Source organism: Anopheles merus, unplaced genomic scaffold, assembly GCF_017562075.2.
Source record: "Anopheles merus strain MAF unplaced genomic scaffold, AmerM5.1 LNR4000068, whole genome shotgun sequence".
Lineage (NCBI taxonomy): Eukaryota > Metazoa > Arthropoda > Insecta > Diptera > Culicidae > Anopheles > Anopheles merus.
This window is the reverse complement of record NW_024427648.1, coordinates 6,032-33,031: the sequence shown is the minus strand read 5'-3', so window position 1 is coordinate 33,031 and position 27,000 is coordinate 6,032. Positions and strand designations below refer to the sequence as shown.

Sequence of the window (27,000 nt, the reverse complement as noted above, 5' to 3'; positions counted from 1 at the left end):
GCGAACGAAAAGAGAAAAATGGGTACATGTTTTGGAAGCTGTGCTGCACTACTCCTCTTCGCGGTTATGAAATACGCTTTACACCATGCACAGCGCGTGTCTAGCTCAGGTGGACCGTGAAGAGTGGGTTGAGTGTAGTGGCTCGGTTGGTGGCTTCGGTTTCCGCCTTTACGTTTAAACCAAATTTTACCCAAAAGCACTCTCCATTTGAATGGTAAAAGTTACACATTAACTTTCCATGCTGTCCATGCCCTAATGTACTACAGGTCATGTGGGACAGTGAGAAAAGTGAATACACGTGGCCGGGTAATTATGCAAAATGAAGGCGTTATGCATCGGCAGTTTTGTCCACGGAAAAAAATGTGAAACAAAAATAATTAATATTTTATTTAGGCAATAAAATAGGTGAGAAATGTGTTAAATAAACATAAGGAAGGAGATAAGGAAGTGTAATTACAAGAAATTATACATCATCATAGTTTGAATGCGCTCTCAAACGTGCACTTCCAATTGACTCTCAAACTCTCAACTTGAATTAAAAACAAACCACAATAACACAGGTGAAACTAGCCAATAAACATCAAATCCAACCAGTATGTCACCGGGTGGCTCTAGCTCTGGGGCACTATTTTGCATATGTGCATATTTTACCCCAGCTGTCCACACACAAACCAAAACGAAATCATCGAAAATCATCTCTACAATGAAACGGCAAAAACGAAGTAGACAAAAAACATGTTGCCGGTCAACTTGCTGCCCGTTATTTGGTTTTTGACCTCCGAGAGTCTCCGATCTGCTGTATTGCCTGTGTGCGCCTCACACCGGCACTTCATCTTCCCCAATTTTGCTGTTAAATTATGCGGCGGGCTCGAACGCTCGGCGCAAAATATAAACAAATTCACGAGTGGAAAGAGAAAGGATGAGGAATGACTTCTTTTTTTTTTGTGTCCACTATGCCAAAAACTAATCTCAGCCTTCTGCAACCAACGAGGGTTTTTGTTTTGCTTTCCTTGTAAGCGAAAGTTGTTGGGGATATGCATCTATTTTGGTTTCAATTTCTAACCCATGCTTGCACAGGACATCCATTAGCTAGCATTGTCGTGATCATTCCATTAGGAGGAAAAGTGTGATGATGTATTAACCAAGGAGGAAAAAAAAGTTTTTGCTAATGTCTATTAGCTATTCTGGCATTTCGTTTCTCCTATGATGGTCTACTATCCTTACGGATTCAATCATATGAAGAATGCATGGATTAATGATCGTCCAAAATTTTCTGGATTTTTATGCTTTAAATGATTTTGTGAGGCTTTTGCCTATAGTTAGCTCTACCATAGTCATTTTACCCGAAGGAGGATGTTTACATTACTTTCCTAAGGAAACAAAATGAATATGATTTTTATATATCATCGTCAGACATATTGGAGAGATTTTCTTCTTGCAAATCATTGTTTCGCAGTTAAACATATGTTAAATTAATAGTTTCTAAATGTTATGGAAATTTTAAAGTTTACGACACTAAAACATCAGACAATAATCAAAATGTAACTGAAATTTTAATAGTAAGTGCAGCTATTAATAGTAAGTGCTAGCTAACAATAATAATCTTCTTTTCTTCATAAACAAATTGCACAAACATGTTGGAGAAGAGCTAAAAGTCATGGGACTGTAACGTAATTCTGGATTAGCAGTGATTAGTGACTTGATAAGCTAACAAGTTAAGCTTTAGGCCTTAAGCGCCTAGAATGTTCAATCTTTGTGATGCGGTATCATTATGCTATTGTAATTGCAAGAATGTGTAGGAGGTCACATACCAAATAAGAAGAAGAAGAAGAAGAACAAGAAGAAGAACAAGAAGAAGAACAAGAAGAAGAAAAAGAAGAAGAAGAAGAAGAAGAAGAAGAAGAAGAAGAAGAAGAAGAAGAAGAAGAAGCAATTGAATACATCTTTAAAACGAACGCAAATTAAAATGTTAAATTTAAACAGAGCACATATAATTTAATTGGAGTTTAAGTATTAAAGCCACTTAAGTATAAAGACTATACGAAGATAAAAATAAAGGCATAACTGCAATTGGATTCATTGAGCAGATAATCAGCGATATCAGGAGATATTAGAGAAGTTAAGATACTATAATAAAAATATGAACAATTTTTAGACGATAGTATATTCTACTGGAAAATTCCATAATTCCAATCAAGAATTCTCTTAGAAAGAGATCAAAACATTCATAAAAATCTACAAGTGTATATGGCACTTAAACAGTAATATGGCTACTTTTACATCAATAAAAGTAAATACCATTCAGTTGGATAAAACATAACTAGCCCAGCAGTAGTTCGACGATTCGGTTCATCGAATTCAGAGCTTATTTTCAACCAATTACTGACTAAGTAAATTTTTGAATTCCCTTATTGTGACATTACCGTTTGGAAACCAATTTTGTAAGATAACTTGTCTTCCAAAGTCAGCTATCATGATATTTTGAGAGTATCAATACATTGTCATATTATATTACAATCTAAATGTAAAAGTGGTTCTATTTCAGTGACACTTAATCAAATCTTGCATAGGACATTATAGGACTTCTGGGCAACAGCATGCTCCAACGTAACGATTTCTTCAATTTCAAAACCTCTTCCTTTCATTGCGTTATCATAACCGGGTTAATCCATACCATCGCGTTGTACATTTCCTCCGCAAAGCCCATCTTAAACTGTTTGATCTGATCCGCACTCATCAATCCATCATATTTTTTTTCTAGCCATAACAGCCAGCATCAACATTTTGCGAAAGATCCGCCCCCTGGTGTGCAATTTTAATCTTCAAGCGACGGTTTTGCCAAAAGTTCACCGGGTCAATGTTACCAAAGCAAACGGGTAAAAGCAGCCGCACGAACGATGCAACCAAACCGAGCGCCGAGCTGATGCAATCGAGCTAGTCGAAGAGTCGTCAATCCCCCGAAACACCAGACCGATTATCGCCAGCCAGTTGTAGTAGCAGCAGTACGTACACACATCTTCGCGCGCAGCACCGCAAGAGGATGTGTGTTGTACCGCCCAATTGAGGCCGCGATCACGCACCACCACCCCGAGCTGCCCCTCAGCAAAACGAGAGACTAAAACAGACTTTTCATAACAACGACACAAAACCACCTATGGATTAAATCGGCCGCAGAGCGCGCCCCACGGTGCCTAGGCCATTTTCAACGAGAGCAAAACCATGCTGTTGTAATCAGCAGTAGTAGGCCCGCTCAGGTGGCGGTGGCGGGTTTGGTGCCTATCTGGGGTGGCGGTTTTAATTGGGCAGCAGGAGAGTAACAACAGAAAAGCAGATTCAATTCGACAGGGGTGGATTTATACAGGTGGCACCACACACAGCACGATACGGTCCGGTGCATCCTGCAATGGAAAGTGCGAAGCGAAGCTTGGGCTTTTTTGGGGCCACACAAACAAAATGGAAAACCAAAAAAAAAACATCGATGTGTGTTATGCAATACGCAGAGAGAGAGAGGGAGGAAATTGCGTGGGAAAACACAATCAACGTATGAGTGATGTAGTGATGTATGACTTTTTGTTTTTCTTCTCCAAAGCGAAGTTATCAGTTGATAGCGCTCTTGTTAATTAATATCCAAACCCTGTTACACCAACAGGTATTATGGTATCAATTAAGCGGAATGAAAAGTGTAACGAAACATGAGTAAACATAAATAAATTTAAAGCTCGCTCATCATCCTGGACGAGCTGAAAAGCCTCACGTAAAACACCACGAAAGCAACCATTCTTTGCACGATCATCGATCATTCTCGGTCCGTGATCATATTGTTTTGTGTACCGCCAGGGCTTATGTGGTTTGATGCGCTTTGTTGGCTGTTTTTTTTACCGTCCTCTTCTTCTTTAAACACACATATAACAACGCTCAACCCGCGCCTTTTCTTCACGCTCACGATGATGATACAAGGGGCGCATAATGTGCTATATAATTGAAAAACTGTCTAGGCTTTGGTAAATACTAATGCCTTCCTTGCGGCCGCACGCTGACATTGGACGCGCGCAGTTTCTCTTCTCGCCGCAGCGCTTTTAAGCGCAGCGACAGAAAAAAGCATCACCTTTGACGAAGTCGGCGTCGAGAGGATGCAAAATGATCCCTTTTGGCCACCAAAACGGCACTGCAGCGATGGCGGTGGTGGTGGTAAGGCCGTGAAATTTAATCAAATTATTCACTGAAATTAAGCTCTTAATTCAAGGAAACCGGAACACACGCTGAAATGTCTGTGTATTGAGGATTTTCAGTTACACATCGCCACTTCCTTCCTGTAGATGAAACCACAATCCACACCACGGCGGCGGTGGTGTAACCATTGGGAGCAGCTTTTGCTCTCACGATTGATGTCACTTGTTCGTCAAAACGTTTTATCATGTTATTGATCCGAAAGGAAATTGCTTACACGAGAGAGAGAGGAAACCCAAAAGAAAAAGGGCAACATGCAGCCCCCGTGTCACTGACTCGATTCAAACAACGATTTTGACATTTTTGCTGTGGCGTTTTGTTCGCCCTAAAGGTCAATCTCCGGATTTATTGAATACTGCTACGGCGTGTGTGTGTGTATGAGTGATAAATTTTACGATCTTTCGGCAAGCGTGCAAAATTGCTGCAATTCACAGTATACACAGATACATAAACGGGAGATGATTTTGCCATAGGAGAGGGGTTGGATTTTTTATTGGGGACAGGAAAATGGCAGCAAAGAGGTCAAACATCCACTTCCGATCTGATCGGACGGGGTGTTGAATTTTAAAAGGAAAGCTGTAAAAAAAGGAAACAGTCCGAAACAACACTAACAACTACAAGCTACGCAGATGCCACTACATTGAACGCGCTCATAATGAGCTTTAGTTTGATGTGTGTGTCCCTCTCTCCCTTCTCTCACCGTCACAATTCGCAACATTGGATCATATTTTGATGCTAATGTTATTCACGAATGCTGAAAGTGCGCGCTGGTGTAAAAGCGCTTCCTATAACGGTTTTGCATAGAGGAGATCATAAAGCTTGGTATTCATTTGACTTTCTCTGCGTGGACGGGTAGTAAATAAGGTTATGTTTTTTAGTGAAATAAAAACCTTTGATAAACCCACAAAAGAGTGACATCCTATCCATTTTTTCAAATTCAAAGATCTAAGGAACATTAAAAATGACATAGCAGGATTGTTTAGAATTATGGTTTTAGAACAGTTATTGAACTAAATAGTTTTAGCATCTTTTAGATCCTCTTCAACCTACTTGGAAAATCTGGCTGAGTGTCTGTAGTAAAATAATAGTTGACAGTTAGTTACAATGATATTTTTACTGATTAGAGCCTTTTCAATAGGGTCCCGACATTCCGCAAGAGGGAGCTGTTGTCGCAAAATAATGTCTAGTGCACTATTGTTACGAATTTAGTAGATTGTTTATTTTATCGGTAAAGGCACGGTACGTAAACACGACTCAATAAAGTCTCGTTCATGTATTTAATATTTGTCTGAGTAGTTTAAAAATATGTCAAAAATATGTTGTTGTTTTTCCTTCTAACACCTCCATGGATCTCTTATATACTGAACCTACTTCACTGTCAAGTTAAGTGCCCTTGATTTTCTGCCAACAAGGACTTTGACGTTCACACGAACAGACACGAATATGTTTTGATTGACATGAATTAAAATCATTTCACGTATTACGTCATCATGCATCCGGCTCGAAGGACCAAATGTTGAATAGTAAGAAAGAGTATTTATTGTACTTCATAATATGAATATTGATGCTACATTACACTTCATTATTTCATTTTCATTGCGCATTTCAAAGTTGTTCAATTTTAGTAAAACTTTTGTTGACCTTTTTAAAGACAAATCTTATATACATATTGTACATTATAACAGTATAGCATTAAGCGTTCATTATTCCCATCTTCATCTTTGCTTGTTGATTTTTCTCTAGTATTCAACAATGACAGATCAAACAGTCTGTATCTTTCCAGCTCCTGTAATCCCCTTTCTAAGCTTAACACGCTGTGACAATATTGAACCATCTTCAGAACATCGCTCTCCTTCGTCCAACGATTTCGCCCACCCATTAGTAAGACAACATAATCTTCCTAGCTCAACTTAGTTGCACCGCTTCCCCATCACTCCTACCGTACGCCCTACATTCGCTCCTGCACCATCCATCCCGCATCTTACCAGAAGCCCTCGTGTGCAAACACGCATAATTGCATATCGGGAGCGGTAAATATTAATTTACAATGAGCGAATGAGTGTTAATGCAGACATGTAGCACCACCATGCATTTTACGCATCTGTACCTCGACGCCCATTTTTTTTATTTGCTTCGTTCGCTTTCCGCATCGAGAAACAGAAGCCTGATCGGGCACCGTGCACCGTGTGTCTATGTGTCTGGTATACGCGTCGCCAACTATTCGTGTGGCATAATGCGCCTTATTCCGGTGTGAAGATGCTATTTGCGTGCGTGCCGATGCGCCACCATCTTTATAAGCGCTAAGTCATCGTGAAGCCACACACCGACCGGCTATGATGATGATGCCGGGCGCACTGTCAATGGTGATGTGGCCAACCGCACGCCACGAGATGCGAGGAGAAATATGTAAATGGAGAACCGTTTTCGTTTTGTTTCGTTGGGTCCGTGTTTCATGAAGCAGCCCAAAGATGGATGCAGTTCGGCAGCTGGATTGCACTATCGCACACATTGGCGTGTTGGAAATACGAAGCCGTTGGAAGATATTAACCGGATTTGGTTTTAGCTTGAGCTGTGATTTGATCAGAGTTTGTTTCAGCACAAGACATTTCAGATGTTTCGGAGTTGCTTCACAACCTTTAAATTTTAATGAATTTATTCTAATGAACAACTAATTTAGTATCCAATTCTACCATTTTTCCAGATTTCCAAGAAGGTCCTGATATGATATCTACACTTTTCTTCGTCACATAAATGCATGCAAAACTAGCACAGGAGTAACTCAGCAAATAAGTTATCTTCTATTAAAAACAATGTACATGATCTAAAACGTGAGCCCTGTGGAAATTGGACAAGAAATATTGGATGAACTGAACTTAGGAATTGTACTAGGAACCTATTTATACTCCTAATAATATAAATGTTCGAACACATACAGGTTGCAAAGGGGGGTAACAAGGGTTGAGATTATTTGTTGCGAATTCTTGATTTCTAAATTCTTATTTATCACAGTAACATCACCAAGTAACAGGTTATCATATGATTTAAAAAAAAGACAAACATGGTAACACATTTGAAGATTTGAAGGCCCGCACTGTGAGTTATTGGAGCGCAAAATACTTATGATGAACTCACGATCTAAGACATTGGCTGGTAATATTGAATCCGCTCGTAGCGGGAACGTACGGCGCTCACATGAAATTCTAGGGATGGCAACACATTTCTTGAGCCCGGTCCTACAACGCCGCGGTGAATAGCTGTAGCAACCATCTAGTACGTTAGGAAAATGAGTGTCGGGACGTAGCGGAACTTGGGGCAAGTGTGCCACCTTAAGCATTTCAAGTCATAACTCACTAAACGTGTTTTTTCAAAAGCCGATTTAAATCTCATAACCATTTTACATCTATTTCCTCACTTATAAATGAGTTTCGCTTGAAAAAAGTGCAAACAAAACAGTTTTTGAAATGTTTTAAAAAGGGTCCAAAATACGTTGTTTTTGGCTATGGGGCAAGAGTGCCACTCGTATGGGGCAAGACGGCCACCTGGTTAAAATAACCGTATTTCTTAGATAATTGGCAATTATTACGTGTATACCACTAGTGTATGTATTCCTACATGTATTTAGTCACCAATGAACCCTTTTTGACCACCAACTGTACCACAATATGGTTTGTTACTGTTCTGTTTTTCTGGGGTGGAATCCGCTCACAATAGCGCACCATTCCGCAGCACGCTACAACAATGTTTACATTTTTGACAGCTCGTGCCTATGAAAGATAGTGGCACACTTGCCCCAATAGAGATGGTTCTTTTGCCCCAAAAGTTGTAACTTTTTTAAATGGAATTTTTCAGTGAAAAAAGAAAGTTTTTTTCAACTAACCTCACAAAAAATTTCACGTTTTCTTAGCTATACGGTGGTGTAAATATTTTCTCGGTTGATTGTTCGCATGATTTTTGAGAGCTTATTTGGTTGGATTAAAAAATTATAATATTCTGCTCAATTTTGAAACTCAATATAAATCAGTTTAAAACATGGGATATATCGATTGGTCTATATGAAATCAGGCTCAGAATACCTAGTCATTGGAAAGCAACCAACTGTATACACAATTGATCATTAAACTAAAGTTTTTAAGGAAAAATGCTTGGTGGCACTCTTGCCCCGTATGGCACACTTGCCCCAAATTCCGCTACGCCGCCGCTACGAACGGATTCAATAATACCAGCCATTATCAGTAATGGCTGGATTTTTGAGATCAGCACTGAAAGCATCAGAACACTTGAATATATTCCCATTGAACATATGACATTCATACCTGAAATCTGTCAACGTTCTTGTTAATATCTGCTTTCAGGTTCACCGGAATGATTTGAATGTAATTTTTTTTAAATGGTTTGGAATTAAAGTACGCAGTATTTAGCATTCAATGATTGTTACTTAAATAAAGTACAATCAAGGCATGTTTTGTACCAATTTCTAACACAAAAAAGGAAATGCATGATGTCGTTAAAACATGTCTTGTGTTGCTCCCAAAGCCTAGATTGAACCTAATCAAACTATAGTACATCAAACTGCTCACCATCCTTCCAGCAGACATACCAACTTCAGCCGCTTCCATGCGGGCCAACCAGTGATGGACGTGAAAGTTTCGCTTGGAATTTAACATTAGCAAGCAAGAGGCCAAGCAGCAACAACAACAAAGTATAATCGCCTGCCAGCAGTGCTTGGATCACATCCACCACCAGCATCCACAGCATCCGGACGCCACCGGTTCATGCCATCAAACTATTTAAATTATGAAATTAAAATGTAACTCACACTAACCAATTGAGATAACAAAACCGGAGCAATAGGAAGATAGAGAGTGAGATCGGTAAGGCATTTTTTCGCTCCGCTGTTGTAAATATTGCGAATCATAAAAAACAAACCCAGCTCACACTTTACCCGCCGGCCGGACGGAAGGTTAAAAGCTTCGTTTATGTTGCATTTTTTTTTTTCGTTTGCCTGTTCACCTTCACCATCGACAGCCAGACAAACAGACAGAGCGCATTGCTTTCTTCTTATTATCCACCTTCCCACGGGTGCATTGCTTCCCTCGTGCGGCTGCTCGTGGAAGAGAGTGAAAAGAAACTCTATCTAAACTATGGCAGGTATGGTATGGTGGTATTGAGGCATGAAAAACTGAACACACAGGCGAAACTTTGCACTTTTCCACTTTTCAGGTTCAACTCCGGGAGCTTCGGGGCAGGCGCAAAAATCTATAGACGTAAATCCGGCCAGCTCCAAAAGCCCTCAGCCATTAACACAAAATAGGAAGGCATCTCGTGCGCTCTCCCTCCAGAAACGTCGAAACTGAAACTGAATGCACGGGATGAAACTTTCTCAGCACCCATGATCACGACAACGACGGCGAGAGTGACGACGACCACGCAACGGTGGGTCAGGTGGGTGGGTGACGCGGGACCAAAATACATCAAGGAATGTGGAAATCTCGAAAAACGAGGCACAAGATTATCATTTTTTTGGCCAACGCAACACGAAAGACCAATTCAGCCTGTGGTTAGGAAGATATCAACGTACACAACCTTCCCGAGGCGTTTGAAGCCACTCAATAACCGCTCATCTCGATCGTCCAAAAACAATCCCCAATCTTCAGGGGAGCAGAGCAGCGTTGGGAATTTCATAGCCGCAATGGAAAAACAGCACAACAAACACTCCACACCAATACCGTATGCTGTTTCACGGTCGGTCGGGATATTACCTCTTGCCGCTTAGAACACGCGCAAACGTTTGTTCACGTGCAGGCGGCAGTCGCACCGGCACCGGTCTCTTTCGTGAGATAATCGTTGGCTGGATATTAGGGCCCGGTAAACCGTTACCATGTAGCGTGTGATTCGATAAGTTTCCGACGCGGATTTTTGATGGACGACCACCAAACACGCATCATTACGCGGGACCGGATTCTTCGGGCTCCCGTCAAGCTCCGGCCGTTGGGCACCTGTTTAAAGTGGATCTCAAGATCTCCAATAAAATGCCACTTGATGTGAGAGATGATGATATTTATGGTGCCGCCGGTACCGCTCTGTTCGCTTGCGATGCACGATATACCGTTAACAGATGTGCACCGATCGAATCGATACGGAGAATATTCTTTGCGCTTGGAGTGTTGTTGGAAGCGATGATCTCCCGCGCTGAGATATAGTGGCAATGTGGCACGCAAACTGGCGCTGGCTTTTATCTTACGCGAGAAGATCTTGCAAAAATTAATTCGCAATCAAAGCAAAATGGTTCTCATAGCCCAATGGTAGTAGGAAGAGGGAGGTAGATAAATTCCATTGACACACTTTAGATAATGGAATGAATTGAAGATGAGTGAGTTGCTTTCACGTGAGAGATTGATGTGTAGGAAGGTTTGTTGCGGTAAAAACAATCTTATATGGTTGATTCCATTTCAGAATCAGTTGCAGAACTACTAATATCTTTCGTGGAATACTTAGTATCTCAACAAAAACACTAAAAATCTGTTACCAAGATGCCTTTTGTCTCCAAGGTCACTGTTGCATATCAAATCTTCAATGAAAGCTATATGGCGGAATCAACTGTAATCTAGGTATAGAATCTGAGAGCCCAGGAAGCTGGAATCCTTTGCCAAACCGTAAATAACCTCGCAAATAGAAAAAAAATCTTCAACAAAACTTGAGAATATTATGCTTATTTATATTGCTAAAACATGTTGGAAGCTTAAAACATTGGATTGTATTCACAATGATTATATAGAAACATCAACGAGATGATAGGTTCATATCTTTGCTATGTCCAAAGCTTGTGCTGTCAGGTATCGACTGAGTTGCCGAAGTACTTATGAAAACTATACAAGAGTTCAGGAAGTAATGGCCTCCAAGCCCATATTTAACGTATCCCTGCATAGAGATATGAGAGGTGCAGTATTGAGTATACCTCAGACATTCTCAAAACCTCGCCCAAGTCCAAACCAAGTCCTATAACAAGAACGAACTTTCAAACTGAGATGGCCTCATGATATCCTATCCTAATTTTCAGTAATACTTATAAACATCATTCTGTATACATCCTCATCATAATAACCAAAACATTCAGTTTCATTAATAGAGTATACCACCAAGAGCAGAACGTAACACAGAACGCGCCCCCAAAAGCGAACACTCCCACCAAACCACAGAATTTCCTTGACATACAGAGCCCATGTGATTACTGCCCGTACGATCGATTATACACGCGTTTACAGCTAATATTACCCCTAGAATGGAATATGTTTTGTGGCGCCTCGCAGAAAATGGTACCGACCGGGATCGACACTTAGGTCTTACCTTACCCCTTGCCAGAAGATCAGTTTTCTGTCACCTCGTCAAGGTGACTCCGACTAGAGGGAAGCAGAGTTTGGCGTGTGCTCAACGAACCACCCATTAGGCTTGCTGTGGGTTCTGTTTCGAGCCTTACCTTTTGGCTCTGCTCTATTTTGCACATTGGTTGATCGAAGTATGATCCAAAGGAGTCAAGGCTAACCGTTCGTAAGATACTTGGGGAGTAAACAAGAGCGACAATACCGCTAGCAGTATGCTATTTGCAACACTTTTTCAACAACGACCCTACACTATTGTTGGGTCACGGTTCGTGCGGCACCATAAATGGTGTGTGTTTTTTTTGGTTTGGCCAGTAGGCCACGGGTGCTGCGATGACAACCATCTGGCGTTCGGTACAAGCTCACCAAATGGTAAAATGGCAAATGGTAGTGTTACTGAACAAATATATGCTAATACTACCTATCATTAGTGTGTTAGTGAACTGTGTTGAACTCGTTGTTTTTTTTTTTCTTTATTTACTCAATTTATTCAGTAGTATTCATAAAACAAAACAAAAACCTTCTATGAACAAACTATTCAAACAACTAATAAAACCCGTAAAACTTCAATCCAAACCCATCAAATTTTAATTTCTAAAACGCTTTTTAATTCTTAATAATTAAATCTGAACTTGATCAATAAACTCAATCAATGTAGTCCTAATTCTTGTTGAGGAGACTGAAGATTTGGTTTCGCCAATTCTTTGAAAATCAAGTTTCACCAATTCCTTACAACAATTCTTTTTTCGTGGCAAGTTGCAATATCTGGTCTGATCTAAGATATTGATATTTAAAATAATATCTTAGTAAATACTTGAGCATTTAAGATCTCTTCAAATTAAATAAACCTGAGCCAAAATCGACGAAACTAAATCAACCAATTTTAAAGGAACTATTGAACATTCACAAGCATTCCAAACAACCCCACTGAGCAGCATCAATTACAACTTCTCCACTATCGAATCCATTCGATCCCTCGATATACTCGATCACCGCGAGATCTCGTTTGCCATATCACCTCCACTGCACAGTTCAAATCTTCGAATGTGCCCTTCACCTGCCAAAGATCTTCGTAAGCGAGTGGTTGGCAACTTTAGAAGCTGCACCATTCCCTGCAAGCGTGATTGATCGTGCGCTTTGAGCATGATATCTAATTGCCTGATCGCTCCGGCAAAACGACGGATGCACACAAACAGCAGATATATGAAACGCACATCAAAACCCGAGCAAAGCCCCGATAACGCGCCACAGATCGATTGCGTTTTGCGTCGCTAGAGTGTCCGAGCGATAATTATCGCGATCAAAAAGGGGCAACCGATTTCTATTGCCCAACGCCTTCGCCCCTTCATCCGAGGACGTGAGCTACATATGCAACTGGTTGCATTAAATTAGCCATCAACAATGGCATGTATCGTGCCCACAGAATGGAATCGGTGAAAGACATCATCAAACCATACACATGTGCATGCCCCTGCTATACTTTTCACTTTTCCTTTGCCTTTTCCACGCTTCGGGCGCAATGCGGAAAGAAAGCACTAATCAACTGCGAAAGAATGATTGCGCGCCGCTACTCTCCGCGTACAGTCGACTTGTCGCTTGTCGGAATTTGTCGCTGCATTTTGTGGGAGACCCGCGCGTGCGTCCAGAGCGTCCGATATGCATTTCCGGACGGTGTAGTTTGGTGCCCCTTTCATGTGTGTGCTGTGTGCCCTTTTATATTCGTGGCATGAGCCGGGAAACCGGATCTCCCCGTGATGAAAAGTGAACGTCTCGCTTTGAAGCAAAGGGGGATAACAACAAAAATGTATAATATCGCGAAAAAAAATCAAGACACAAGAGCTAAACTAATTTCATTTCTTCTCGCTGGCATCCACAGCGTTCGACGCTAAAGAGTGAAACTAAATTCAAGATCTTGCCTGCTTGCTTGGTTTGGTGTACTACCCGAGCGACCTCCAACAATGCTTCGACGGTGTACATACACATTGGGTGTAATCATGTTTTACAGAGTCTTTGTTTTGTGGTTGTTTGCCTCCCGCATTTCCTCCGGGTGCAAATGTTTAGATGCCTGTTTTGCTTTTTTTGTGTTGGGATTTTTTTTCTCTCCCCAGCCGACTCCTTTCTTTCGTCCGCAAGACGACGAGCCAAACGACAACAAAACACGAACGCAACATAACGCCCTCCCACCGTCCTCATCCATCCAACGAAGAGAAAAGAGACTTTAATTAAAAGCTATGTTTTAATGATTTTATACACCACCACACCGCATCATTAGCCACCACCGCCCCACCACACTACTAACGCTGACCTACGGTGCTGACCTTGATACGCCAGTCCTGCGACAACGCACGCACCCTTCTCTCAACCACCATGTGAATCCACGCTTTCCAGTACAGCCAAATGGTGCAGTCTTCCCCGGCAGGAGAGAAATATGATGCAAACCGTATGCACTTGATCAAGGGATTGGCACCGAACGGGTAGGCCCGATCGGCCACTGATCGATGTTTCCTCCTACCTATCCGCCAATCGGTCGAGGAGCGAAGCGGCACGCACAACACCACACATGCCGGATTAATTGCTCGAGGGGAAATTAAATGAACGCTGTCGTCATAATTCATTTGTGTTGTACGCGAATGTAAAATACCCCCACCGCGGACGCCCACTTTTGCTGTGGCTCTCTGGTGTACGAACCCAAGATGCTGATCGTTGCTGCTGCTGCCCGCGCACAAGAGCACGAAGAAAGTGAAGAAGAAAGTGCAACGTTGTGCAGAGTAAATGGCGATGTGCGCCCGTGAAATTAGCATCATTATTGCATGTATGCGTACTGGGGGAAAACGGGACGGGGAAAGAAGGAAGAGAATTTTATTATGATCGAATATTGATGGGCAGTCGCGGAAGATGGAAATGGTATTTTTGACGGCAAGGAGTATAATGTCTGACATAAGGGAGCATAAAATGGGAAAGGAATGCGTAAATTGCAATGCGAATGGTTAAGAATATGCACAAGAATGTTCAAGCCTGGCCATATTCAACCTCCGTGCTGAGATGCATATTCTGTACTGATCGAGATGTTTCACCGATAGAAATGACAGCTTTGGGTGAATGCTAAAGCTTTTAATACGATTTTAAAGTAACGTTTTTCATGTATCTAAAAGCTAAAACACTTAAAACAAATGAAATACGGCCAGCTGTCTCTTTGTAAGCTTTTCTGAACCTTTTTTATGATTTTTAGCCAGAAAAAGCTTAGCTTGTGTCGGTGAAAACATTCATCAACGGAGCTGTATTTTCCATACTTCCAATAGACTGGTGATAACAATGATTGAAAATTGAAAACTTATGTTTTCAACTATCGTTTTGTGAAATATGCATAAATCGGGTTGAACTGAATCGGGTTACAAAACCCAGTTGACAGTTGGATTTTGGCAATATTGTACCAACCATCATGCTTCTCAATAATATTTTGTTGTATGATTTTCTTGTCGGAAAGCGTTTTAACACTTGTTGACATAAAGATACGATTAAACAGGCTTTCCTCTTTATTTGATACATTTTTTCACAGCTCACGATATCATGCGTCAATAATTTGTTAGTTCTCAGTTTTTTTTTTTATTTCGACTAGAATCAGAATCGATCGTTAATATTTTTCGAACAGTATGGAATCAAAGGTATTTTTAATAAAACAAAGAATATTTTACAGCGGTTTTCCGAGTCAATTTCCATTGTTTACAACATTTTTCATTGATTGCGAGATATTTTTCAATAGCTGTCAAATGTTGTATTTGCATCACAACAATGTTTCAGTTCTTCCGCATAATTTTGAATACGTCTCAAACTCTATTGAAATTGACAGTTATTTGTGGTGTGTTGAAAATCAAGTATAAAAACTGTAATTTTATTGTTATGCTGATACACCATTTGACATCTTTTGAAAAACATCTTGGACTTGGAAAATCCTCTTTTTTTACTTATAACAAGGCTATCTTATATACTAGCTTAGTTTAATTACTACTGCTTGCTTAGTATATGATGTTTTTCTACAGTATTTTACTTATATTATTGCCTGAATCCACAATATAAGTAAATTATATGTGTAATTTACTATCATTGACATAGTTTTCACCATGTTTTTCTTCTTTTTATTTATTTTTATTTTTTGGTTTGATGTGTTCATTACACATTGGGGTCATGTGCAATTTGTCCTTGACTATATGTGTAAATAAGTTCCACATGTTTTTAATCGTGTTACATTAAATTATTAATTTTTTATGCTCAAGACTTTCGATAATTTCACATTATAATTTCAAATTTTAATTTAATTTATTCAGTCACTAATAATCCATTAACCATTAGTTTGTAATAGCTTCGTTGAGATTATCGGTTTAGTAAATATCATTAAGTCTCTTGCATTTATAGTATAGTAAGAAACGACTTTAAAATATAATATTTTTATAAGAGACAAAACAGGCCAGTAAATCAGAAACAGTACTCATTTCACTCACCCAACGTCATTACGTCACAACACAAAAAGGGAAGCACTCGAACCGAATCAACCAACGGATAACCCGATCAGATTAGTAACCGCACAAAGGAATCAATAAACCCTGCCGACGTTGCATCATAACCGTTTTGGCAAACGGCAAGCCACAGCATAGCACATAGCCTCCGTTTTTGGTTCATTCATCATCGGCAGCAAACGCTTAAAAAGATGCTGCTTCTTCCATTCCATCGATCCCAAAGCCCTCCCCATTTTCTTTACAGCACCTCTTCTTCCCAGTCTCACCGATGTGGCAATAATCAATAATAATCAATTTCGTTCGCTGCATTTTCATCCGCTCCCCATCTGCAAACAATTCGTTTCGTGCATGCAAACAATGCAGCACTCCAGTGTAAACACACACACAAGGCACCGTAGGAAGTGGAAGGCGACAACAAAACTTGGTCGGTTGTGACATACGTACGGGCCAAAAATGCACCGTTACCAGCAAAAGCCCCAGCAAAACCACATTTTATGGCCTGCTCCGTCAATCGATTGGCAACTCTGGCACAACAATAAACACAGGCGGTATACATCGATCGGTCTGGGGGTTTTTTGTTTGCCGATCAGCGCCAGAAGCGCGCGACTGATGCTGTGTGAGAGTGTCGATCGACTTTCTCAGGCTTTTTCCCTGCACTTTGTGGTGTTATTTGTTTTCTTTTTCCGCAAACGGTACAGATAAAGCATTTCATTTTGTTACAATTTTAATCATTTTTTAGTTGCTGTAAAATTCAGGGTAAAATTTTACAACATAAACTCTATTTTAATATCTGCGCCATAGACTGTCTACACTAAACTTTGTTTTCTTCACCTAAAGAAAAAAAATCCCCATAGCTTCACCACCATCAGAAAACATCTCATTTAACGTTCGCCTACCCCCTTCGCCGCTTTTACAACGCTGCTTTTGTTTTGAAATAATAAAAAAAATGTTAAGCTACCTTAACGGCCCCCCAAAGAAGAAGAACAACAAGCCCATGCTTCTTCTTAATTTGCGCCCGACACGCAAGTGGAATGCAAAATTCGTTTAATGACAGAACGTTCCTTTCATTTTGGGCTGGGAAAAGAATTGGGCCCCCTGTTTTACCCCCACTTGGCGTTCTCTCTCTCTCTCTCTCTCTCTCTCTCTCTCTCTCTCTCTCTCTCTCTCTCTCGTTTTAGGGTTGTTGGTGGCTTGGTGGCACAGGAAAGAGGCAAATTGCCTCCGGGCGAATGGTAAAGGTAAGCAAAGGTAAAAGGCTGCCACAAACCATCAGGGCCACCGCCATCGCTTGTGAAAATCGTTGATATGCACCGTATTCTCCCTGCGTGTGTGTGTGTGTTCGTGTGCATTTACAAGATGCAGCAACAACAAGAACGGATGAAATTGGGGTTCTCGGGTCTTGGTTGCGTATCACGTGATGATGCTGGCAGGGTTGCAACTACTTGAGCGCGTTGCAAGGTTCTGACCGTGGCTGCAATTTTGACAAACTGTCGCCAGTTAATAAGCAGTTGGCGGACACACACACACACACAAACAGAGACGATACTAAGCTTTATGGCAAAAGCGTTATCATTGGCAAATTGTATGCTTTGTGTGGAGGGATCGTGGTTGCTGTTATCAAGTAGTTCAAGGGGAAAGAGTACCTTTTTTTTAAGAACATTACTTCAGAACGTTAAGTAGAGCTCCCCCGAACAGTCGATAGAGCAATAACAACAAGTAAGCTTCTTTTTTATCGTTAGTTGTAAAATCAACAAAACCAAAACCAAGAAAGCTTGCAGCATACTTCTTGTAAATGTTAATTATTGGAAACGCTGTTGCAGAGCATTTTTCGCTTTTGCATCACAGCTTAGGCCGTAGGATAACTATAGACGTGTAAGTAGTGTGCAAAATTCACACTTTTGTGTGAATCGGTTTGGCAATACTTCATGGATCAAGCAGCAAGCATTACGTAACCAGTTTGCCAATCAGTCGGCACAATACTTTGTCCTAAGAGGTATTAAAATATCTTCCATTATAGCTAGTGACTTTCATAGGAACCTTAAAAATGCCGATAGAAGGCTATTGGGGAAATTCGCGATAAAAGTCTTGATAATTCAGTAACTCAGATTGTTGAATTTCTTTATTTGATTATTTATATTTCTTCTAAATTAGTGGTGAGAGCTCCGAATTGGTACTACGCTCAATCCAAAATTGGAACTATTGCCAATTCAATTTACCAATTCCGATTCTGGAGCTGATTCTGGAACCAATTTCGGAGCCGAATCCGATTCCAGAATAGACTCCGAAGTTAGCATCGGCTCAGGAATTGGAATTGTCCCGAAAATTGCAATCATCTCCGGAATCGGAATCAGAGTTGGCTTCGGAATTAGAATCAGTTCTGTAATTAAAATCACAGGTTTTAGAAACTGAATCAGTCCCCATGAGAACGCATCGTTTACAAGTAATTTTGGGTTCGTGGCGGCTATGGATACAATCATAGCTGCATAGGACCCAAGCGCCTTTTATCATGGAGATACCGAAATCAATCAACAATTGATTCCGAAGCCGATTCTGATTGCGAAACCGACTTCAATTCTGGAGCCGCTTCTAGAGCAGTTCCAATAAACTGATTTCAGACCTTCTATCCAGAATCAATTCCACAAAAAAATTTGAGCTAGTCGGAATCCATTCCGACCAAAACTTCATTTTTCCCATCGCTATTCCAAATAATTATTTTTAAACGTATGGCTAACTTTTCCTGGACTTACTTTTCTCCTCTTAGCAGTTGAGTTCATCATACTCTTTTGTTTACAGAGTAATGATCTGTATCTACAAAAAGAAAACTTTGATGATATAAAAAACCATCATAAAACGAAAACACCTACAAAATCAAAAAATACATCAACAATGATCTTCAATTGCAGCAAAACCTTAAATTCTATTCTTATTCTCCACACATAAAGTATTCCACTTTTTACATCCAATTATTGTAGGATGCTCAAACTCAGTGCGCCAAACCAAAACGGAGCTCAGTACCAATTTACGAAACCCCTAAAAGCCTCCAGAGCTGATTACTCTCTACCCAATCCCTCGGTATAAGAAAACCAGATCAATGAATGAGGGGAGACCACCACCACACGATGTCGTACACTCTACACTGGTAGGTAGAAGTGAAGCCCAACGAATTCCGACCACTTCCCGGGTTGAGGAAGCAAACCAGCAGCACCAGCAACATATATATCGGCCCCACCAGCATATCACGTTCCAGGGGAGGGCAGCATCAACCGACAAAATCATACCTTTGTAACAGTGATCATCGTGTGTGTGTGTCAGGGCGAGAAAGTCCGTGCCGAATATGGACTTGACGCTTATTCCGAGAAACTACGGTGGAATGAGGGAAAGAAGTGTGGCCTACACGGTCTACACACCGGGTGCGCCAAACACCGATCACTCTTGCACTCTGCTCCTCCCCAAACCCATCCATTTTCTTCTCCAACGGGGTCCGCTAGAACAGGTTTTTTCCGTGGGCCCCACCACACGGGACCCACTTCTGGCAGAGCCCGGTCCCAAAGAAGCTCGCATCAGGTGGTGGTGCGTGCGTGTCAGGGTGTCTCTTTTGCCGCATGCTGCCGCTGATACATCTTTCGACGAACCCGACGAAGAACCCGCAGCAAAGGAAAGGAAAATGAGGTCAACAGATACGGCGCTGCCGGTGCTCTGCTTGGGAGGAAGAACTACACTCCAGCTTGCGATCTGTGGAACGTACTGTAAAACACGACAGGACAGTACGACCTCGGACGCACTTAATTTAACGATCACCTGCCGACCAGCGGTCCAGAATTTCTGCAGGAATTGTTCACTTTGTTGGGCAGAGGAGGAAATAGCTCACCGAGATATGTTTCCGCGCTGTGGCATTCCACGTCCGCAAAAACAACGATCGCAATTTGCGGAACGAACCAACGGCCACAGTACGTCATTTGCTGCGAAAAGCTTCATCCCTTCATGCTGCGGCTCCCCTTTGTGTCTTGGGCTTCATTTCACCGCGGTAACATTTTCACCACGACACAACCCCTAGTGTTTCCTCGACGGATACTCCCTCTTTCAAAGCCATTCAACCGGATCGCGTCTACTGGCGGATAATAAACTGGACCCCCGGTTTTTTTTCCTACGCACCTTCTTCCTCAGCATAATCTTTCTCTCTTTGGGCACTGGGCTAGGCAGTTTCTTCTTTTTCTTTCGCCGTCTTTGCCTACAATCACAGGTAACAACCCTCACCACTCCCGATTGGCTTATTTATGGCTCTAAGGTTGCTTTCTCCACCATCTCCAGCTGCAATAGAGCATCATATTTGGCATCATTGTGACTTCCTAGTTCCTGGGCGGTGTGCGTTTCACCTCGTGGCAGCGACGCAGCTCTTCTTGCCAAGGAACTCTGTGGACGACTGTGGCCAGTAACAAGAAGTGCATTATGCAACAACACCTTCGCAGCACACTGCGGCCCGCAAGCTCGGAAGATGAAAAGTGAACCTAGGCACTAGCTGAAATTTAATCTAGCAGAGCTGCACGCTACAGTGCACACGCACACCAACACTTTCAGGCTTTCTGGCGGTCACCTTTCGCCGGATCGATCTCGTGAGCGTTCTTCTTCGATGCTCATCGTAGAGACGGACGAAATGGAGCCATGTTTAGAGGGAATCTTGCTAGCACAGACACAATTACCTAGTTTCGTGTTAGATGTACCCAGGAAGGTTGACTGGAGGTGGTGCACCATTTCGTTCTTTCCAGAGATTAAGCCACACGTTATGAGGTAGAAGCTTCTGAGTCTGAAAACAGCGCGTGAGCAGCTAGCGTCTAGCGCATTTTATTCCACTAATTGGTTAGCACACCGCTCAGCGTGGATGAAACGAGAACGCTCGAAAAGTTATGGTGCTACACGGTTGGGTGGATATGATGAGTTTGTTCATGGAGGCGAAGACTCAAGAGAGATGAGTTAGCAACTAAAAAACACAAGAAAGGGAATTAAATATGTGAGATACAAAATCTGAAGTCTAGCTTGGTTCATTGACATAACTTCAAAGGTACAGCTAAATACTGATTTCGTAGGAAGTGGAATAGTAATAAAAATACAGGTAACACATATCCAGAATGTTTTTCCCAAATAAGACCTACAACAATGCCCTTCACAAGATTGAACCAGTTTTCGATCATTAGTCATTTTGAAAATGGTTGACATTGCTAATGTTCTCACGGCAATTGTCATTCTAAAGCAACAGATACATCTTATTTACTATGTTGAAACATCACAGTCTGTTTAAGTTAACTGCTTAATGATGCCTCATCTGGACCTTCCGGAATTATTTTAATTACAATAAAAACACTAAAAAGAATCGAAAAATTCTTCAATGTCTTCGTTGCTCTTAAGGAACGCTTACTCTATGCGCTATTTCTAAGGACCTACTTCTTGTAGGCCCATCAAATGATGCCTTTTTGAATTTCGTTAATGCCTGGAGACTCTTGTGAAATTCTAATCTGATGATCTGAAATTCTAATCTCTTAAGAGAACCCAACATCTTAAGCCATCGAAACACAACTGATATCAATTCCAAGCTGAAATTTCGACGGATGGAAATATGGAAACATTCCAATTCTTGGAGCGTCGTAAACCGAACTTGAAGTCAAATATCATCGAGTAGCATATTCTCCTAGCAACAGAAATAAGGTCCTCAATTCCTGACAACGCACCAGAACTTAGGCATTTTCAATAAACAGTCCGTATGAGAGGTCGTGGCATCAAGTATTGATCTAAGTTTAGGTTTGAAGGAGCTTTGCCTATCTGCTCATTTGATGAGAATTATGAATTCTCCAATTGCACAATGTCTTATAAGCTCTCAATTCCCACTCGTTTCTCTTAGTGATTACTTACAGCCATACAAACACTATTGGTACAGGAACAGGTTTTCGTGGCTTACGTGCAAAACTAAATAAACAAATCATCTCCCACAAACAAACCACTCAACCAGTGTCACCCTGACCTCGGATGAATCATTCCCAGCCAACCCCGGAACGGGACACGGTTCAATGTAGCTCAACACACATTCAAACAACTCCAACTGTTCCATCGTGAAATGAATATTCAATAACTGCTCGACAATTCCATCCAGAACACAGTCTCAATCGCACCGACTTCTTTCTGTTATGGTGCGCTTAAAGCACCACAATGCATAAATCGAACAGATACCCGCCGGGTCAGATAAACGGCAATCCGATTATCCTAACACGACCGCACAATGACATCACCGTGATGTCCCCAAAAACCAAAGCAAAACGCGAAACACATTTCAACTGTCAATCTGGTGACGGTGGCAACACACAAACACATATTTCGGCAAGATACTGCAACGCTTCACTTGCACGACGACGTGTCGTAATAAGTCGTTGACGTTGACTAACCAAACTCCTCCTCTTCCTCTGACTTCCAACGGCGTTAACAAAATTGCAAAATGTAAATTTTAAACTTTTACCGACACTCTTAAAACACAAACACATCGATCGGGCACGGAGAATGATTGTTCAACGCCAGCGCGCACGATCACGATCGACGATAAACAAATAGTTTGGCTAATCTTTTCACTTCACCCTTCCTGCTTCAATTTTTCGGTTCAGCAGATCGGTTCCTTCATCCAATCCAGAAGGAGGCAAATTTGATTGCACCCGACACACATTGCGGAGCGGAGGTTCGCGCCGAGTGCGATAATCGTGATCCGTGATCCAAAACCGGGCGCGCACACACAATTGAAATTCGATCGGCGTGCAGCAGTACCGTGTGTAGTACACAGAGGACCCAGCTGCACACGGTGAAGGCTGTAATTCTACCCTTCCTGGAGGTTTTTTTGCGAAACTGGAGTCCTTCACCGTCAACTACTGCCCGCGGTGGGGGTGTATCGAATGTCGCTGCAAGCGCCACAAGCACCCCAAGCGTTGCCACTGCGGGTTTGACGTTCACCCAAAGCCCAAGTAGGAGACCCGAAACCCAGAGAAAACAAAAATAAAACCACACCTCAACAAGTATATGCCGGGCGCATATTAACAAGCCAGTGAAGTGGTCGCAGCAGTCTGCCAGTAAAGGGCACACACTAACTAAAACTGCATCGTAACGGAATCAGTTTTAAAACGCGGTGCGGTGCGCGAGTTCTGCGACCGGTCGGTCGGTCAAGAGATGGGAATTAACATTCTTACCTCAACGCTCTAGCGGTGTCTCACATCATCAGCGAGCGAGAGATGAGTCAACGCAGGTGCCCCGTCGAAGCCAGGAATGACGCCAGCAGAAGGCAGAGAGAAAAAAAAGGTTAAGTGCTCGCGGACTGTGGTGTGCTAAATGTCGTTTGGTGTGGAGTGGGGCGAACCGTGATGGTTGTAAAAAGCTGTACCAACTATCGATGTACATGATGGAGACGCTGCCGGTACACTGCACATAAGCCGAGTGAGGGTCAAGAAGTTGAAATTACACTTTCCGGAATGTGCGAATAAAGATAAATGCGCGTGGTGGTTTTTGGTGTGGTTTCATGTTCAGTGACAATGGAAAAGCCAAGGAACCGGGTGGTAGTTTTATGGTTTGTTGGTTACATACTGTGTGACAATATTTTCATTTAGTTGCTGGCTTATTTGCACTAAAAGAGTACTACTTTAACGGATAATGGATCATTTTAAAAAAGGTTTTAGCAACTGGAGCTTTAGAATTAGCAACTGGAGCTTGAAAAATACAGATATCAAAAATGTTTTGAGACCCATTTTTCTGCTAATCGAACCTATGATTTAGTATGTATTGACCCTTTCAAATGGCCCAAATGAACTGGTTTTAAATAGGGTTTAGTTTCTTATCTTATTTGTGGCAAAGAAACCATTGTCGGTACAGGCCTGTCCTAAACCTCTAATGAGCCTGGCAATCTATGACTTGTATAAGAGGACTCAGTCGGGTTTTTCTGCAGATTGTATCAACCTATAGGTTGCTGCTATCCTATCTTATAGCATCTAAAGCTAACTTTTTTTTTCTGGCACAGTGATTGAGCTTGGCTTTCATATTGTTACCATATAGCAGGATAGTCAGTCTACGTATGGGGGCACGGTCTATTCGGGGCTTGAACCCATGACGGGCATGTTGTTAAGTCGTACGAGTTGACGACTGTACCACCAAACCGGCCCAATCTAAAGCTAACATATTCCAATAAAAACATTTTGTCAGCTGTTTGACGGAACCTAATTCATTTGACTCCTTCAAAAATTACAGCTTTTTGAATATAAACTTCTCGCCAACTGGACTAAACGATCGTTTGTAATATGATTGGTTTTGTGCACAAAAAATCATTGAAGTTCATGAAGAATCAATCAATTTCATCCAAATAGAACACTAACTTTATAAACATCCTTATGGCAAGGCAATGACCTACATAGCCATACCCATCTTTTGGAAACCCAAACTATTTGAATAAACAGAAGAATCTTGGCAAGATATTAGACACTTTCCACTTCTAAGTAATTAGCTACGAGTTAAAGTACGGTTCATTCTTAATGCAAACGTTGGGCAGATATCTAACGAAGCTAACCAAAAGACCTTGAAGACCTATCCTCGATCATTGAAGCAGGCTTAAGAATTCATTTAAATTGCATTAAACAGGAATCTCTTTTTCGTGAACATTATCATGCCTAATTAAAATAGAACAAAAACATGGTAAGTTGTTCCAAAACAGCAATTCTTTATAGGTAGCTATTTTACTATCCACTGCTCTAATAATCCAGGCGAGTCCTTTAGAAAATTTTACCTGTTTTTTTCCATTCAAAATGTGTATTTTATCTCAATCTTTCCATCTTTACAAAATGAATTTTTATATCAATCAATCAAAATATCCATCAAGTATGTATCAATGCTACAATGCTATGTAATTCAAACATGTTAGGCTCTAATTCTGATTCTTTTCACAATTTGAACTCTCAAATGCCTAATATTGATACAATTTAAGAATGGCTAATTCTTTGGTGAATAAACACTACCTTTTCTCAGCAGAAGTTTTGTAGATCATCAATCCTAGGAAACGAAGGAATATGTATTACACGACACCATTTCTTCCACCAAAACTGTCTCCAGCACTTCGGAAGCATTCGGAACGCACCCTTTTCCCCCATTTCCAAATCAATTAGCGCATTCCAATCGCAGAAGCTCATCCTCATCAGTCCCGGCTCGAACCCCTTGCTCCCGTCGGCACTCAAGCCAAAAGACTCGCCAAGAAGCACAGATAAAATAAACACCAACAATTATCAGTCATTCGCGAGCTACACTAATGCCTCCAAGGCACTGGCACGGGCAGAGACAAAGAGACAGAGAGCGAGAGAGAGCCGAAGTGAGCAATTATTAGAAGAAGTACCCATTGGGCAGAATTGAATGAACATTGCGCACTGCAATTTCTTTTCGTGTCGAGGGAGACAAACAAATTCTCCCTTCCACTGCCACTCTGACATTAAACGAAAACCAGGCAGAGAGATGAAAGAGAGAATAAAAGCTACTTACTTCTTTGCGCAATTAGCGCACACCAGAACCGGGCAGTTTATGATTTCAAAAAACAAACAAACTGCCTTCCCTTCCAATGCTAGCCAGCCCTCAGAGCGCATCGGTGTGTCCGTACCGGGAATGTAATGGTTAACCGTGAAAGGTGAAAGCACTGTCACGAAGCTCAAAGTCACCGTCCCGGTGTGCCCGAACGGGCACCGCATTTGTTTACGATCGCGAGGTGAAAGATGTCGCCAGCCGGTGAGACATTTCGAGCTCTGTGTCGCGGTGTGTGTTTTGTGCGGTAGCTCCGATTTTTAGTGTGTTTTTCTCCCCTCCTTCTACTCGCCCATAATCGTTCTCCTTTGCCCGCCAGCACGCTGATGGGAAAGGGTTTTGCTAGCAGTTCTCGGAATCTATCAAACTTACATCTGAACGCTAACGCACGTGATGACAAACGTGGCTTGCTCGAAGCGCTAGATGTTGTTTGTTCGTTACTGTAATCGTTTGCCATCATCCCTCCCCTAGAGCCATATCTTCCCGTGTATTACGGTAAAGTGGACCAAATGAGAGGAAAAATGAGCCTTTGCCATGTTGCGTGAAAGGGATCCGATTTGTGGTTGAAATTGTTTAACTCTTCTTGCAGATTTAAATTTACCATCAAGCAAGCACTACTTTCTTTTTCTTCGAAAACGCTTAAGCAACAATGGCCCTTTTTCTTTAAATTTAAATTATCCATTTAAAACTGCTCCTGCTCCAACCACTTACCGATTGATCGGGTCCGGAAATCAACTTTCTTCCAGGATTGCACACACACAGACACCGAAACGACTTCGCTGATAATTGGCGTGTTTCGTGCGGCTGGCGAAAATAAAATGCGAATTTTATTCAACCAACTGCCACTCACTCACTGAATGATCTTTTTTTTTCTTTTATTTCTTTCCTCTTATTTTCGACCGGTAGTAAATCCGTTTGGCTATTCCGCAATCGAGCCGTTTTGAACGATCAGCACACACGCTACACGCTCACTCACTAACTACACACTACGGTGACAGCACACAACAACAATAACAACAACAAAAAACAACAAAATGGCACCTTCTTCCTTCTGGGAGAAGGGCGCAAGATTATTTTCCCACAACGGAAAGGGAAAAGGGTAATTTTGGGGACGTGTTTTTTTTTTTTAATTTTCTTTCACGTCACCTGCTCATTCAAACAACACAAAAATGCACACATACACACACATATACACACACACATACACACAGTTAAACCTTTCTACGCAATGGAGAGCCTTCTATACACTTTTTGCCCTCCTTTTTTTCGTATGCACTCACGTAGTAGATTATGGTTTGATGATTTACCGCCCG

The 27,000-nt window shown here is 41.6% G+C and overlaps 1 protein-coding gene across 1 annotated transcript in view; it reads right to left on the bottom strand.

Annotated features, from left to right (window-relative positions):
* Window positions 1-26,704, bottom strand: part of LOC121601335 — a 36,332-nt gene extending 9,628 nt beyond the window's left edge. Inside the window, 1 exon segment of the mRNA XM_041930153.1 lies at window positions 26,399-26,704. The gene's annotated coding sequence lies outside the window, so the exon portion shown is untranslated.
* Window positions 26,705-27,000: the final 296 nt, after the last annotated feature.